Source organism: Pelecanus crispus, chromosome 1 (genome assembly GCF_030463565.1).
Source record: "Pelecanus crispus isolate bPelCri1 chromosome 1, bPelCri1.pri, whole genome shotgun sequence".
Taxonomy (NCBI): Eukaryota; Metazoa; Chordata; class Aves; order Pelecaniformes; family Pelecanidae; genus Pelecanus; species Pelecanus crispus.
This window is the reverse complement of record NC_134643.1, coordinates 25,374,374-25,390,615: the sequence shown is the minus strand read 5'-3', so window position 1 is coordinate 25,390,615 and position 16,242 is coordinate 25,374,374.

Here is a 16,242-nt window from a genome sequence, read left to right as displayed (position 1 = left end):
ACTAGGTAAGACTTTCTTTTGACCTTAGTTGCCAAAGAAGGAGATTGCAGGCAGAAATTTGTTTTCTGGCCTTTATAGAGAGCATTGCAAATTTAGGATGCATTTCTGGAACTGCTATGGGCTGCTACAAGAGGTTGATCTTCTCCTTGAACTCTTCAGGTTTTTTCATATCAGTTGCTTTCTCTGTCTGTTAGATGCTAGGAAGAAGAATGTCTCCAGAGTCAGGGACAGTTTTCTTTCTTGACTGGTGCTGTTTAGAAAAGTTTTCCTGCGGCAAAGAGAGGAGGAGATTTAGGAGCCAGGCATTGCAATATAAAGGACAGGATAAGTCTAGATCTTATATGATCTGGTTTTATTTACACTGAAATATTTCACACCTAGGATAGTTTGTTGCTTGCCGTATTTCTGCTACCTTGAAACACAGCTATATTCTACTGGGGGTGTTTGCTCTCTGTTTAAGTACATGTTGAAGGGAAAGCTCTTGCAACCTCTAAAGGAGGTCATAACCCCTGCTGGGAACAAATGAGGGCACCTGTATGCAAGGACTTTCCTCCTGCTGCCAGGAATTAGATTTACCAATGCACATATATGCAAAGGTCTTATATGACTAGCATTCGTGCTTGAATGACTACCTGCCTATCATTTCCATTTAGTAACCTGGTTAAGCATTTTCACTTCCTAAGAATCTTTACAGACTCTCTGTCAAGTAGCACAGTTGTTTAGCATTGACACAATATGGAGAGTTGTGCTACAGATATGCATGCAGGTGTTACCAGGGATCTGTTCAGTAAAGGTATGTGGCCACTACAACATGGTGCCAGTGGGTCCTCAGTAACTGTTGTTTCATAAATAGCCATCACAACTAGAAAATGACCTTTCTCTTATTGCTTTCTGCATTTCTTTAGGTGAGTGTAGCTGGCACAGATTGTTTCTTTTTGACTGGGATATTGAACAGAAGTATCATAGAAATTTGATTTAGAGAGGTATACCTGTGAGAAAATTTGATTTTTATGAGTACCTCAGGACAGCATAGCACACAAATGAAACTGAGCTGAGATGCCCTAGTCTGGGTGGGACAGCCTCAGTATTGAGCACTGGGGCAGATATGAGCAAGCCATTCTAGTTTTGAGCCATTTTCAGTTCACTTTGGATATAAGCAGGTTATTGTTTGAAACGTCATTCCCAATAATACATTGAGATCTTCTTTATACAAGCATAAAAAGCTCCTTGTTGTTCTGGAATTGTTGGTGCTTGAAATGCAGGGAGGGATGTGCCTTCCTGTTGCTGCAAAAGAGTTAACAGACTTTATTATAGGAATCTGAGGCATTTCACATTTAATTACTATCAAGGAATATACACAGATCGATAAAGCAGGCTTTTTGTTAGAACCATCTCTTTTTTTTTTCACCTGGATGAGCAAACCAGAAGTCTGCACTGTCTTGTTGGTATCCTGGCTGATCCAGTCACCACTACAATATAACACCTGAAAGTCTGTGGGGATGCTCATGGCTTGAGCATTTGTCATCTTGAGAGTCGTGTCTGGTGGGGCTGGAGGTTCCCTCTGCCTGACCCTGCAAACAACGAGAGGATGTGGAAAGAAATGAACTAAAGATTTACTGTTGCTCTAGCAAGCCAAAGCTACAGTGAAAAATAATGCAGAAGGGGTAGCTGGAGCTGCCTGATAACTCATACAGATTCATGGGGAGACCAAAGCCAATGAATTTAATCTCTTGGTTCGTGGGTGGTGAGGAGCAAACCCAGGACAGCATGCAATGTCATGCAGTGTGGCAAGAGAAGGAAGACGGGAAAGAATATTAATCTGGAAGCTGTTTTTATTTCTGAAAATAGGCTGTTTGGTTTTTTTTTTTTCCCTAAACAGGGTTTACATCTTGTGAGTGTCCACGCAGGCTGAGTGGATAGGTTATGTTATTATTCTCCATCTGCCAGATCCAAATGCACAAATTCAGTTTGGATGGTTAAGATAATTCTATAAGCCATGTTGCCATGTTGGTCTCTTCCCTGTGTAGCTCTGTATTTTGCCTGTGTTTTGGAAGCACAGTCTTCAATCACACACATGTGTGCGCACGCATGCACGCACACACACACACACAGAGCAGAGACAAAAGCTGGTTCATCTGAAAAAGGGGGGAAACCAAACTGCTACCAGGCTTAAATTTGCTAGTCACTGCATTCCCCTCTCTCTTTCCTGGATGAAGGTCAGCTGAAAGATATCCTTCAGGCACAAGGGAAGGGGCAAAACTCCCGGCTGCCAAGATTCAAATGCGTGCTGTCATCCTGAATATATACAGGTGCTCAGAGGAGGCATGTCCCCAGGTCCCCTCTGTTAAATTTCAAGAATTCAACTCAATTCCATCTCTTTCATTGCACCCAGAAGCACAAAGTAGCCAACCCCAAGGGCAAGAGTTATGTTAAAAACTCTCTAGAGGACCTGAAGTGTATTAACAATTTAAAGAGAGAAAGCTGGAAAGGTGAGTTGTGTGAACAAAGCCTGACTGGCTTATTGACCCTTGCTGCAGTGCTACCATTGGGCTGACAAGGAGCAAACCCATAATTTTTATACCTAGGAAAGAGGAATGCTGTAAAGCACTTAAGCAGGGAGTCCAAAAAAGGTGATAAGTACTATGGTCCTGAACTTAGAGTTGAAGGAAAGAGCTTGATGTTTCAGAAGAAGACCCACAACAACCTTTCTGAGTAAGCAACAAGTAAATGGGTATGTTCATGAAGGAGCTGGCTACCAACCAGGGCATGAAATTCTCCACACCTCTCCTTGCCAAGGATTGCTGGGAATAATTGCTGCCTAATGCCCGGGCCACTCCACCTGCTCCAGGGGTGACAGTGGAACAAGGAAGACACTGGAATTTGCTTTCCCTATTCTGTTCTTGTACCATGAAGTCATTATATCAAATGATGTGTCTCCACCTCTGGCTTGACTGTGAAGAAAGTGGTAGCCACCACTCCAGTCTGCACTGAGCCCAAGACTGCCTGCAGATCCTTTGAAAACTGGAGTGGAATAAACCATGGAGGGGAGTCAGGTGGAAAGACATTTTGATTTTGCCTTCTCAGTCTGAAGCAGGTGCTAGGCTGCCCAGCTGTGCCCATACTGAGATACTTCTAATTCTGCAGAGGTGAACACTGCTAAAAACAAAAGTGTGTCTCAGTTACTGTAGGCTTCCTTCAGAGGTGCAGGAAAGAGTCATTTCCAGACAGCAACTCATGCAAACTATTTTGGACATCTCCTTTGGACACCTGTCTCTGAGATACAAAATTCCCATGTGAGGTGTTTGATTTGCTTCTGAATAGGACCCCTTGAATATTTTTCCAGATGGTGTTCTTGAGAACTGAGACTAGAGATGCCTGGAAAAAAGCATGACCAATTTTGATCTGCTGCATTTCAATGACAAGTGACTCTAGGGATGAAATGGAATATTTTGCCACAAAAACACCCTATTAATCTAAGTAGTTGGGACTTAAAATAAAAATTAAACCTTTCAAATAAAAGGTATTTTCATTTTTTAAAAGGTTTTTATTCTGAACTAAACTATTCTTAATTAAAATTCAAGAAGGTATTGATGAAAACATAAAGGTGATTTTCTGTATTTTTTCCCTGGGAAATGAATTTACTTTCCAAACTTCCCATCATGGGATAGATTCTACTCTTATCTACATCCACCCAGATATATTGGTTCTTTACTACAGGGATAGCTGCAGACATAGTTCAGCCCTCAGATTTAGAGTTAAGTCAGAGTCAGTATCAAAGACATAGTCAAAATCTCGCTTCAATTACCTTCACACAAGTCTCCCCCTTCACAGAATAAGTGATTTTATTGCTTTGTGGGTTTTGCCAAGCCATGAGCATTATTGTGCTGTGGGTTTTATACTGTGAAATATGTTAAGGGATAAGAAATCATAAATATTAATTCTTTAGCAGCACCCTCTGAACAGCTTCCTCACTGCTGCTGTCTGGGGTCTGCCCATAATTGGGTGCCGTCAGGCTCCCTGCCCTTTGCCCTTCTTGCTCAATCAGGACAGGAAATAAGGCAAAATAATGAAGCAGGGGCTTTTAAATGTTGATTTCTGTGCATGGGGCACACCATGTGGTATTGCTTTAAGGAAAAAAAGCTCTGATAGAGGCATTTTCAACTGATGAAATGTGATAGGTAAACTATGGAAAAGCGGTTGCTTGCTGTGGGTTCCTAGACCAAAGAATGTGCTGAAACACACCATGGCACACTGATGGGAAAACCACAGAATACACAATTGCTCTATACAAAAAGACCTTTCTCAGGAAGAATTTAAAGATCACTTGCTGATAGGATGCAGCAATTAACCTCTAGCTATGCTTTGTATTCAAATATGGATGGAATGGTCTGAAGGACAAGGAGATGGTATTTGAATGTACAGAGAAGATTCTCATTGATCTTCTAACCTTTTGGGGATGTATAGCATATGCAAACCCAGAGAAAGTTGCTTTTGAAAGGGAATTGAAAAGTCTTGACTACAATGAAAGGCTTTTTAAACTGTTTTGCCAAAGTCATCCCTTCTGTCCACTAGTTGTGCTCAAAAGGAAGGCTGCAAAACATATCCCATTTACAACACACAGCTCTGAAGCATCTCTGTGAAGTACTGCATACTAAAAAAGCCCCATGAAAGCAGTCCTCTCTGCTGTTAGCAACACTTTTGGTTGCTGTGGTCTTGACTGTTTGAGGCATTTTGCCTAGCTGTTCCTGCATTAGTCTCTGTCTAATTTGCAAGGTAAGAGATGGTCATTGCTGAGTTGCTGTGGAGCTACAGAAAGAAAAGGGAAAAAGCATGAACTAATGCAAACCCCAGAAATATCTAAATTTTCTTTGAAATCAGAGAACTTGAGGGCATTTTTTCCTGCACTTGGAAATGTGACTTTTGCCATGTCACAGACAGAAATGGAAAACCAGAGCCCTCTTCTGTGCAGAGCTTCTAGATGGAATTGCCTTCAAAAGAGAGGAGTGCATAAACTACTTCTTCCTCCTCTTGATGCGCTGTGAGCTACCAGCAGATTTTCTTTGTCTTTTTTCAACTTTTGTAAATTCAGACTGACCCTCAAGTCTTTTTGTTTTCTCTTTTGAGCTGTGAAAATATCTCCTAACACTGTCTTCTCCAGTGCAGTGCATACATGATTACAATCCTGACATATTACATTTAGTTCAAATACAGGAGCACTCTCTCTGCCTCTGTCTCTCTGTGCTCTCCTCATTTCTTCCCCAGGATTTTTGTCATTTAAAGCTATATTTAAAAAAAAATAACAGTTCCCAAATACAAGATGACTCAAATTGACTGCTGCAATTTCAGACCAGATACCAAAGCAAGTACCTTCTGAGCTCACATTTTTATTATTTAAAGTTTCATGCATTCTTTGAAGTCTCCAAAGACAGCTCACACACTAGCATACTCCATGGCTATGTGTGTCATGCCAATGAAATGTATAAAGTGTCCATTTCAGCAAAGTTATCAGTTTCTAAAAACCCATACTGAGTCACAATGACTGCTATTCTTCTGAATAAATCAACACTTCAATAAATGGCAAAGCAGAAACAGAGAATCCACATGGCTATTAATAAAGAAAATGCTGAGTAACACATTTGCTGTGTAGATTATAACACTGTTACAACAAATTGTGAAACCACGGAAATGTAAGAATAGTCCTTATGAGAGCAGTCTCCTTGGATTCAGTGTGATGATTCACATGAGAAGGAGGTCGCAAAACAAGGCAGTTGCTAGAGTTATTACTAGATTCATAATTCCCGAGTATTCTTTCTGTTAGGTCTGCATGCAAAATCACATTGCAGATGCACTGTAAACTGACTATGGACACTAGAAAATAGAAATACATATTTAATTAAGAGGGTGACAGTATGATACCCCTTTAGGTTGTCTTTTATTTGGTATGCTAACAGAATGCATGAGCTTTCTGAAGCTGTTAGCAGTGCTTGGTATACAACCCTCACTGCTCAGCTGTAATTGTGTGAACTCTAAATGAGGAATTGAATTTGCTGTATTAGCAGGTATATGGCCTCACAGTAAAAGTCAAGGATGTTGCATGCCTGGTTGTTTATCTTGGCAATTGTACAATACCACTTAAGAAGTGCTGGTAGATTGAGTAGGATCTCAATCTGCAGTGCTTCGCTGTTAAATCCTTGTTCTGAAGATAAGAGACATTCCCTGTATTTTTTATCTTTTTTTTTTTTAATTACAATGTGTGCATGTTAATGAGGCCTTGCTGTTTGTGCTTTCCAGCCTGTCATCAAAAGCAAATGCCAGCAATAAGACTATGCTCTGGAAAAGTTTCAAAATTTAATGCTTTAATTTGGCCACAGCTTCCTACAGGCTTAGCGTCACCAGCCTTCCCCACCTGTGGGCTGAGCTCATTGTATTTTAACACTTAACATACAAGGAAGTTTCTGCCTCTAACTTTTAACCAGTTGGCATGGATGTGCAATATCCCAAATTCCTTTAAGGCCTTCATATGCTACTACAGACATTGACAATTTCTCTAAAGCATGTGTAAGTAATTTGCCCTGCATTGCCTCAGGACTACATATTCTCTAATTAGTATCCTATCTTGTGTCTTTATCTCTCTCTATAGCCTCAGGGACATGCACGGTTTCAGAATAAAACACTGCAGAATTTCTCATTTCACTACACCTAGGATTCCCTTTCTCCCTAAAAGTAATAATAATAATAATAGTAAAGCAATGATGATATTATTTATAAATGATGGACTATTTATGACTAATTAATTCATCAAGAGAATGACTATCATCCCCAAACCCCTTCAGAATAATGTTGGAGAGGGAAACAAACCAGTAATGTCTTCAAAAATGCATATTTCAGTCTCTAGAAAAATGAAATGTGAAAATAATTGCTCCCAGTGCTGAGATGAATTAAAAAAAAAAAGAAGATTGCACACCAGAATCAGCAATCAATAAACTACTTTAATCTTTAAGAAACATTTATTTTATATGCATGTAAGGATGTGTTGGATCACTGTAGAAGTACAGTAAAAATAAGTAAATGATACTGTGCTTTTGCACAAAGTTGATTTTAGAGCATTTGGGTTTTGAAAGTCTTTATCTAGACTGATTAAAGGTGGGCATTGAAGTTCAAAGTCTATAGGAACATTTGAGTGTAAAATATGTGCAATTTATACTTTTCAGATTTTAGTTTCACATTGATCATCCGTAAACTTACATAATAAAATCCCTTTCTTCTTTAAATAATTGTTGCCCTAGTACTAGGACTGTGATGGGGAAAATAAAAACAACCATTAGAAAAAGACCATGTAGATCCAGTCTGTGCATTACTGTTATCATTAAAGATGAGACAGTGCTGTAAAGAAGCTCCAGCATTGCTAAAATACACACGGTGATACAACAAATGAGTCCCTGTGCAGCAACAATGAGCATAAGAAGTCATAGTAAACTGGCTTCAGGATGGAAGGTTATCTTGGGAGTGCTTATTCTCTGCTCTTATGCACAGGTTTGGTGCATCAGGTCTCCTTTACTGCATTCTTCATTCCATTTTTGCTGTGTGAATTTGTAATAAATCAATACTGATTTAAGGAAAAGACCCTGATTTTTTTGTCAATGAAACTTCTGGTGTACATCAAATGAGTGTAGGTGGTGTCAAAACCTTTGACTACGGGAAGTCTTAGAGACAGGCAAGGAAGCATTACCTGATACTTTTGAAATAAATCCTTCTGTTACTTATTTTTATACTGGTGATCCCTGTGTTGAAGGGAAATTGAGGTTGCTCAGCATGAAAAATAGATATGGATGGGGAACAGAAGTATAATGGCTCCTACTGGTTTTATTTTTATTTTTACGCACCCTGGACAAAAAAGTAGGGATTCATCTCAACAGGGTATAGACAATGTTTCTGTCCACAGCTAAGCTAGTTATCAAAAAATTCCTATATAGACCTTTTCTCCACTGAGAAAGAAAAAGACATTTTACAGTATAATTAATCTCCTCATAAGTAGATGTCCTACTTAGGTCACATGATTCACTTTAAAAGTGCCTCTTTCTCTACACTGGGTGTAGAAGGAAGGCAGGTGACCAACTCATTGATGGTCCCTGATGTCTGAGAGGTATGTCGTCTAAGGGACCAGAAGTTCAATGGAGTATGTGGGCTACTGGATACAAAGCACCTACAGTGTCAGTTTACATACTTGGACTGAATATTGTGTCAACATAGAATCATAGAATCATAGAATCATAGAATGCTTTGGGATGGAAGGGACCTTTAGAGGTCATCTAGCCCAAACCCTGCAGTGAGCAGGGACAGCTTTAACCAGATCAGGTTGCTCAGAGCCCCGTCCAACCTCACCTTGAATGTTGCCAGGGATGGGGCCTCCACTACCCCGCTGGGCAACCTGTTCCAGTGCTTCACCACCCTCAGTGTAAAAAATTTCTTTCTTATGTCCAGTCTAAATCTATTCTTCTTTAGTTTAAATCCATTATTCCTTGTCCTGTCACAACAGGCCTTGCTAAAAAGATTCTCCCCATCCTTCCTGTAGGCCCCCTTTAAGTACTGGAAGGTTGCAATACGGTCTCCTCGCAGCCTTCTCTTCTCCAGGCTGAACAACCCCAACTCCCTCAGCCTGGCCTCATAGGAGAGGTGCTCCAGCCCTCGGTTCATTTTGGTGGCCCTCCTCTGGACCCGCTCCAACAGGTCCATGTCCTTCTTGTGCTGAGGGCCCCAGAGCTGGATGCAGTGCTCCAGGTGGGGTCTCACCAGAGCAGAGCAGAGGGGCAGAATCACCTCCCTCAACCTGCTGGCCACGCTTCTTTTGATGCAGCCCGGGATACGGTTGGTTTTCTGGGCTGCAAGCGCACATTGCCGGCTCATGTCCAGCTTTTCATCCACCAGTACCCCCAAGTCCTTCTCTGCAGGGCTGCTCTCAATCCCCCAATCATCCCCCAGCCTGTATTGATATTGGGGGTTGCCCCATCCCAGGTGCAGGACCTTGCACCTGGCCTTGTTGAACCTCATGAGGTTCACACAGGCCCACCTCTCCAGCTTGTCCAGGTCCCTCTGGATAACATCTCGTCCTCCTGGTGTGTCAACTGCACCACTCAGCTTGGTGTCATCTGCAAACTTTCTGAGGGTGCACTCGATCCCACTGTCTATGTCATTGATGAAGATGTTAAATAGCGCCGGTCCCAGTACGGACCCCTGAGGGACACCACTTGTCACCGGTCTCCATGTGGACATCAAACCATTGACCACGACCCTCTGGATGTGACCATCCAGCCAATTCCTTATCCATCGAACAGTCCACCCATCAAACCCATATCTCTCCAATTTAGAGAGAAGGATGTTGTGGGGGACTGTGTCGAATGCTTTACAGAAATCCAAGTAGATGACATTCATTGCTTCTCCCTCATCCACTGATGCAGTCACTCCTTCATAGAAAGCCACTAGGTTGGTCAGGCAGGACTCGCCCTTGGTGAATCTGTGCTGGCTGTCTCGAATCACCTCCCTGTCCTCCATGTGCTTGAGCATATCTTCTAGGAGGATCTGCTCCATGACCTTCCCAGGCACAGAGGTGAGGCTGACAGGTCGATAGTTCCCAGGGTCCTCCTTTCTTTCCTTTTTAAAAATGGGCACAACATTCCCCTTTTTCCAGTCAGCAGGGACTTCACCTGACTGCCATGACTTTTCAAATATCATGGAGAGCGGCTTGGCAACTACATCAGCCAATTCCCTCAGGACTCTGGGATGCATCTCATCAGGTCCCATAGACTTGTGTACATTGAGGTTCTTCAGGTGGTCTCGAACCTGATCTTCCCTTACAGTGGGAGGGGCTTTACCCCCCTGGTCCCCATCTTTTGGTCCATCGACTTGGGAGGGGTGAGGAGAGAGGTTGCCAGTGAAGACTGAGGCAAACAAGTTGTTGAGTACCTCAGCCTTCTCCTTGTCCGTTGATACAAGTTCACCACCCTTGTTCATCGGGGGGTACGCTTTCTTTAACCTTCCTTTTCTGGTTGATATACCTGTAGAAGCCCTTCTTGTTATTCCTTACGTCCCTTGCCAAATTCAGCTCCATCCTTGCCTTGGCCTTCCTGACCTCCTCCCTACACAACCGGGCCGTTTCCCTGTATACATAAACCACACAGAAAGCTCTTACAATTTCAGCAGCAGCTTCTTTGCCTTTCATTGTGTTTTTATTAACAGAATATAAAGTGTTGGCTTAGTCATTCTCTTCTCTCAGAGAAGAATTTTCCAGTGTAACCATAGGTGGCTTCTGTATAGGTAAGGTAGCATAAATGTCTTGGTAAACTCAACAGAACAAGCAAGACCATGGTGTTTTTCACCAATGCAACCTTTTCACCAATGCTACTGTAGCAGGGTGATGGTGGCTTCCAAAAACTATGAGAAAGACCAAAGCAATAGAAGGTTCCAAAATTATTTGAGAGAGATTTCTCAATTCCTGTGGTTTTATACCATCTTGTGTTGTAAAAGGACATGAAAAGATACAGATGTATTATCACCATTACAAACACATTTCAAAGCTTTTTCAAATCAGATATCAAAGCAACAGAACTCTGTGCTCAAAATTATTATTATTCTGCCATGGCTGGCTTCTTTGCTGGCTGCTCTGTCCCACCCTAACACTAGTTGCCTGTGCCCTATCCAGTCCCATGCTGTGTGGTTGCACCTTGTCTGTGGCAGGTTAATTGAAAATATGGAGTTGCATTTACGGACAGTGGAGTATTCAATGGCTCTGATCATACAAAAAAAAAATTAATTCACTTTGTCAATACATGTCATTTTTAGTCAGTATGAGTCTTAGCAAGGCATTTTTCCCCAGTAACAAACTTCAGCGATGTATGCATTCTCCAAAGAAATTTTAGCAAGTTTTATTTTTTCCTTCAGTACAGGTCTTAGCAAGCCATGTTTTTGTATCAGTGAAAGCTTTAATAAGTCACCTTTGTCAGTACAAACCTAGTAATAAAACTACCTTGCAGCAAAGAGCCATCCTTATATAATGAATACTCTTAACTACCACCAGCACTGTTTTAACTTCAAATATGACTGAAATTCATTAATGGCAAAACAATTGTACAATGTGTATAAAACACAATTTAAGGTGCATATTAGGCTCCAGGAAAGCTTTCACATAACAAGGCAAGACGTCTTTGTCCATGTTTCTGAATAAGTGGCAATATTTTTCCAGCCAATAAGCATCAGAAGATATTGCTCTAATGATAACAGGGCTTGGAGGCCATTTGAAGTAGGATGTGTGTCTTGTTTTACAGTGGAATGCTTTTGTAATGCATAAGGCCCAGAGGAATGGAGACATCTGTCCCAAATCCTAACTCACTGGTGAATTCTTCTAATGAAGAAGCTATGAACTGCAGTGAAGTAAAAGCCAGTTTTTTATTTGGATGAAGCTACTGTGTGCTATTCAGTGTGAAGAGGTTACATGAGACATCTCAGTTAATATTATTTCCTGGTGCCTTTTTCTCTCCGCATTTTTACCTTGTAGACAAGCCCTAACTCTGAATATTAGGAATATTTTGTAAAGCAGGTCCATAGCTAGCTCACAAACTGCAGATGAGAATATTATCATTAATGCTGGCTTGTTGTATTTAAATAAGCCCTTACGCCAGTGTGTACATTTGGTTTACCATGTTTACCACCAGCTAATAAGGGAAATACATCCTCTGTTCTTGGTAGAGGTCACTGATTTGCATGCAGTGCTGGGTTATTGTCAACTTTGAAACCACAGACACAAATAACCCCAATATTTCATAATGGTAATGACAGTGGTTATCATTCATTCTGGTTAGACAAAATTTGAGGTCTAGAAGTTGTTTCAGTTCCACTTCTCCCTTTGACCACATCACAGAAAGTAATAGTGGAGGTTTTCAATATGTACATATTACTTTCTTTCCAAGCACAGTTTTGCTTTCCTGATTTTCAGCACTGAAACTCTGTTATGAAGGCCAGACAGTTAAATTATTCAGTTCCAATCTACCAAACTTTAACCTATCTCAAACACTGTGATGCTGATGCCGTCTTAGAAGAACATTAGTTCCTCTCTCTAAAAGTTCAGACCATTTTGGAAGGGTGAAAAATCCGCCTATGTATTTACGTTGTGGTTGGGCAACAAGTGCTAGGTTTGTCCTGAAGGCAATGTGATGTCCCATGGTCTCCAGCTAGTCCTACTTCTGGATTTTTCCTGTGAAAAGTGCACACTACTTCTATGACAGGATGTACCTGAGGAGAGAAAGACTTCTTGCCCTGTTTGTACTGAATTCATTCCCAAGACTGCTGGCTGCAAATAATGACATGTAAGAGCACATAAAAGAAAACTCTGCCTAACGATGACAGTCCTTGACGCTAGGAGAGAGGGAATGATCTGCATTTGGCAAATGACCATGCCCTAATAAATGCATTACAGAAAGGCACTTAGATGGTGTATGGTAATGAGCACAGGACAAAGAAAGATCTAGAGTGACATGACATGAGTATTTATCGCTGGCTTTTGGGATAAATGTTTCTGTAAAATCTCCACAGTCCTGACATTTGTATCATGGTTTCAAAGAGTTGATAAGCTAAACAAATTATAGGTTTTAGAAGATAACCCCGATAAAACTACCTTATTTTTCTCCCCTTGTATGCTATCAAATCTTGTTCTATTTCCTTGTTTTAGATGAGCTTTCGCTCTGTCAGGCTGTTGAATAAGTCCTCTCAGTCCTCCTGTCCCCAAGCCCAGACGTTCTTAATGATGTTTAACGTCTTTAGATCAGGAGGCTATCCAAAACCCTAATAGCAGTATGCTTCATTTTCTTTTATTTTCAATACATCTTAGATTCCCTTTCAGTCTTCATAGTATTTCAGAATTATCTCTCTTGTTGCTTTGCTATGTTATGAAAGAAACACAGAATAAAAAGTGGACTCAGAATAATTCTATTACTTAAGTAAATGCAAATTGTAAGAACTGCATTTATACAGTGCTGCTCTGACAGCTTTTCTAGCTTCTAAAATACAAAAGCCAAAGGGGTCAGTAGAGTGCTCAAAAAAAAATCTAAATGCTTACCGCTTACAATGATTTGCAAAATCGTGAGCTAGCAGATTCTCCTAGATGTCATTTGGGTGTCTTCCCATATCACTGTTAAACTACAGGCTACATTCTGAATGGAGGCCTACCTACCTACCTACCTACTTACTATGTTTATTTTTCTTATTAATAGCAGGTTAAAGTTCAGAGGGGAAAAAGCAGTGACTGTCTTTGGGCACCCAAAGTTGGAATGAGGTTGAGGTAACATGGGAATAAAAGCAATTATGCAATGACCATGTGATGACATCGAGCAACAGGGACCTATAACAGAGGAGTACAGAAGAAGGAAGGAGTTACTCACTGGCCTAGAGAAAGAGACCAAAAGCAGAAAGTTGGCTGATGCAGGGGAGGGACACTCAAAGCTCTTGAAAAAGAATGTGCTGTAGAGAAAAGGGAATCTTCCAAACACAAAGCTGTATAAATATTTTGCCTCAATTCCATCCCCCTCTAGTGTCCTTTGACTCAGTTCAAAACAGTCCATATAGACACTTTCTTGCTGTTTCTAGTTCTCGATATATTGTGTCATTCCTGTATCATTCACTCCATATATTCCTTAAGATGAATGTGTATTTGCATCAGAACTTCTGAAGCGCTTATATGTCCTTTTACTTCAGCTACTTCACTACCCAAGCTGTGGCAAGCCAGTATGCCTGGGAGGTGGCATTTTTGGAAGGGAGATTGAGCAACGAGAGAGCTGCATGTGGTCAGTATGGTTTTGTGGTTTCCTGCTCCCATAAGAGGATGAGAAAATGCTGTTTTGGCTCTTATTTACTGTGCAAAACTCACAGAGGCCAGGTCCCAGGCTAACAAAAGGCAATACAGCAGTTAGAAAAATTCATGGAGGGAAAACTCACAGTGGGAACAATTACAAAGTTAACATTTTGGCTCAGGAAATTCCTAAGTCATAAATCTCCGGACAATGGGAAAATACTCTGAAGAAGAGTTACTTTATTTTTATTGTGTTCCTGTATTCCTCTCTTGGCATCCACTATTGCCACCAGGGAGCTGAGGTAGGCTGTTGAGCTATATTGTACTGCTATTTTCATGTACTGGTGAGCATAAGAGTACTGTCTTGCCTTTGGGTGAAGTCATAGCTTCTGTTGAATTGGGAACTCTGTGGGAAATGTCAGTAATCCTGACATTTTGAGAGAAGCATCAGCTCCCACGTCACATGTCCCAGTGGGAATTAGAAACCTTAGATTTCCTACAAATATTTTCTTTCTGATTTTGGAAGGAAAAATGCCCTTCAGCAATAACCCTTGAAATATTTCCATCCTTTCCCTGCAAAATAATATTTTCTATTCTTTATTTTAATTCCTTCTGTGTTGCTTCAGATCAATTTCATAGCAAAGTAGGTATTTTTATTGTGCTAAGACAGCTGGTGGGCCAGCTAGTCTTGTGTACTGGCTCTCACTGCTCTGTGCCACAGAGGAATTTGAAAGAATCCTATCAGCAGTCAGTGACAGAAAGACATACTCTGGAAAAGCATCTACCTAGTTTCTCCTCTTTGTTATAAATAAGGCCATCCCTGAAATAGGAGGATTTGAGCCCCCTTCAAAATGTTTAGGCATATTTTGTAACTTTGTTATTGTAAGCTGTGCATCTTTGTTAACTATATATTCAGACCAGTGTTCAGATTTTACTAAGAGCTTAACTTTCTATTGTTTTCACTTCTTGTCTCTTAATCTCTTCTGGAATGCTTATTGCCTTTGAACAACAATATCTACCCTTTTTTTTAATTTATTTTATTCTTATTTGCCTCATCCCTCCTAAGAAAGTGCTTGCAAAAACAATATAGAGACAGCTGATATTAGAAATGATGCTTAAGGGAAAATCTTCCAAATGAAGAAGTATACCACCAATTTAACCCCACATTGTCCCCAAGAAAAGAACCATAGGAACGGTCTGAAGCAGGCAATATTATTCAAGGAAAAGACAGTTTTCCAGCTTCTGTGAAATTATTATCTAAAACATAAGTGAATACTTAATGCTTATAATAAAGGTTCTACATTATTTATATATTTTATGGGTTGGACTAAACCCAAAAATTTATTTCATTTGGTTACAAAATATTTCTAAGACTAAAGAGTTTTCTTTTTACACTGCATTTTTCTCTGTATTTATTAAACAGAGATCAGTCTTCTGAACAGGCTTTCTGTCAGATACATTTTTGAATAGTGACGTCATTCCGCACAATGTGTAACTCACATTAGAATTCATAAGTATTATCCATGCAAATGCTCATTGTAGGGGAAAGAGACTGTATTATATTGTTCCTATTTTTCTTTCCTGAAAAAAAGCCTAGATAGAAAGGAACTAGAACAGCTTATTCATTGGTCAATGCTGCTACATTGCATAGTATAAATACTAGAGGGGCATATCATAGAGGTAACAAATTTATTCATAGTGTTGAAGCTTTTGAGAAAGCATAAAATGGGTGGAAATTGAGCACAGAGCTTGATTTGTTCAGAAAAAGGATCAAAGTTAAACCTTATTAACGTAATAGTACACTTGCTAAGAATGCGCTCAAGGAACAGAAAGAACCAGGACTGTATGGACATGGGATTCACTGTCTAAAACGATAAAGATAATGAGAAAGGAAAATGAGAAAATGTTCAGAATGAACCCAAAAGAAAGAACACTATTGATGAGTTTATATGTGATCAAAGCATGTGCTCAGAAGCACAGAAAAATGCTTTCTCTCCAAGGGAGAACTCACTCGTTCCATGTCTCAATGCCATCAACTATCCTAAACATAGAAGATATTTTATTATGTGTATGAACAGTATCATCTTCCAGTTGGGTGCTTATGTCTTAAAATCAAAATCTGAATTAGTGTATATGTTGACTGTGACTTAGAAATTGTTTTATTCCATGCATCACAATCATTGACTCTTCTAAATATAGCAAATATAGATTTTATTATGTAATGGAATAACATTTCCTAACTGGGTGCTTATGTCTTAAAACTAAAATCTGCATTTTCACGTTTGAAAGTTGACAGCTGCAGAGCCTCTAGGAACTCAAACTCATGCCCTTGATACTGAGGCTTTGCACTAAATACCAGTGCTGACAAGCTTTTGTATTTGCACTCTATCTATAATGCTGTCAGCTGC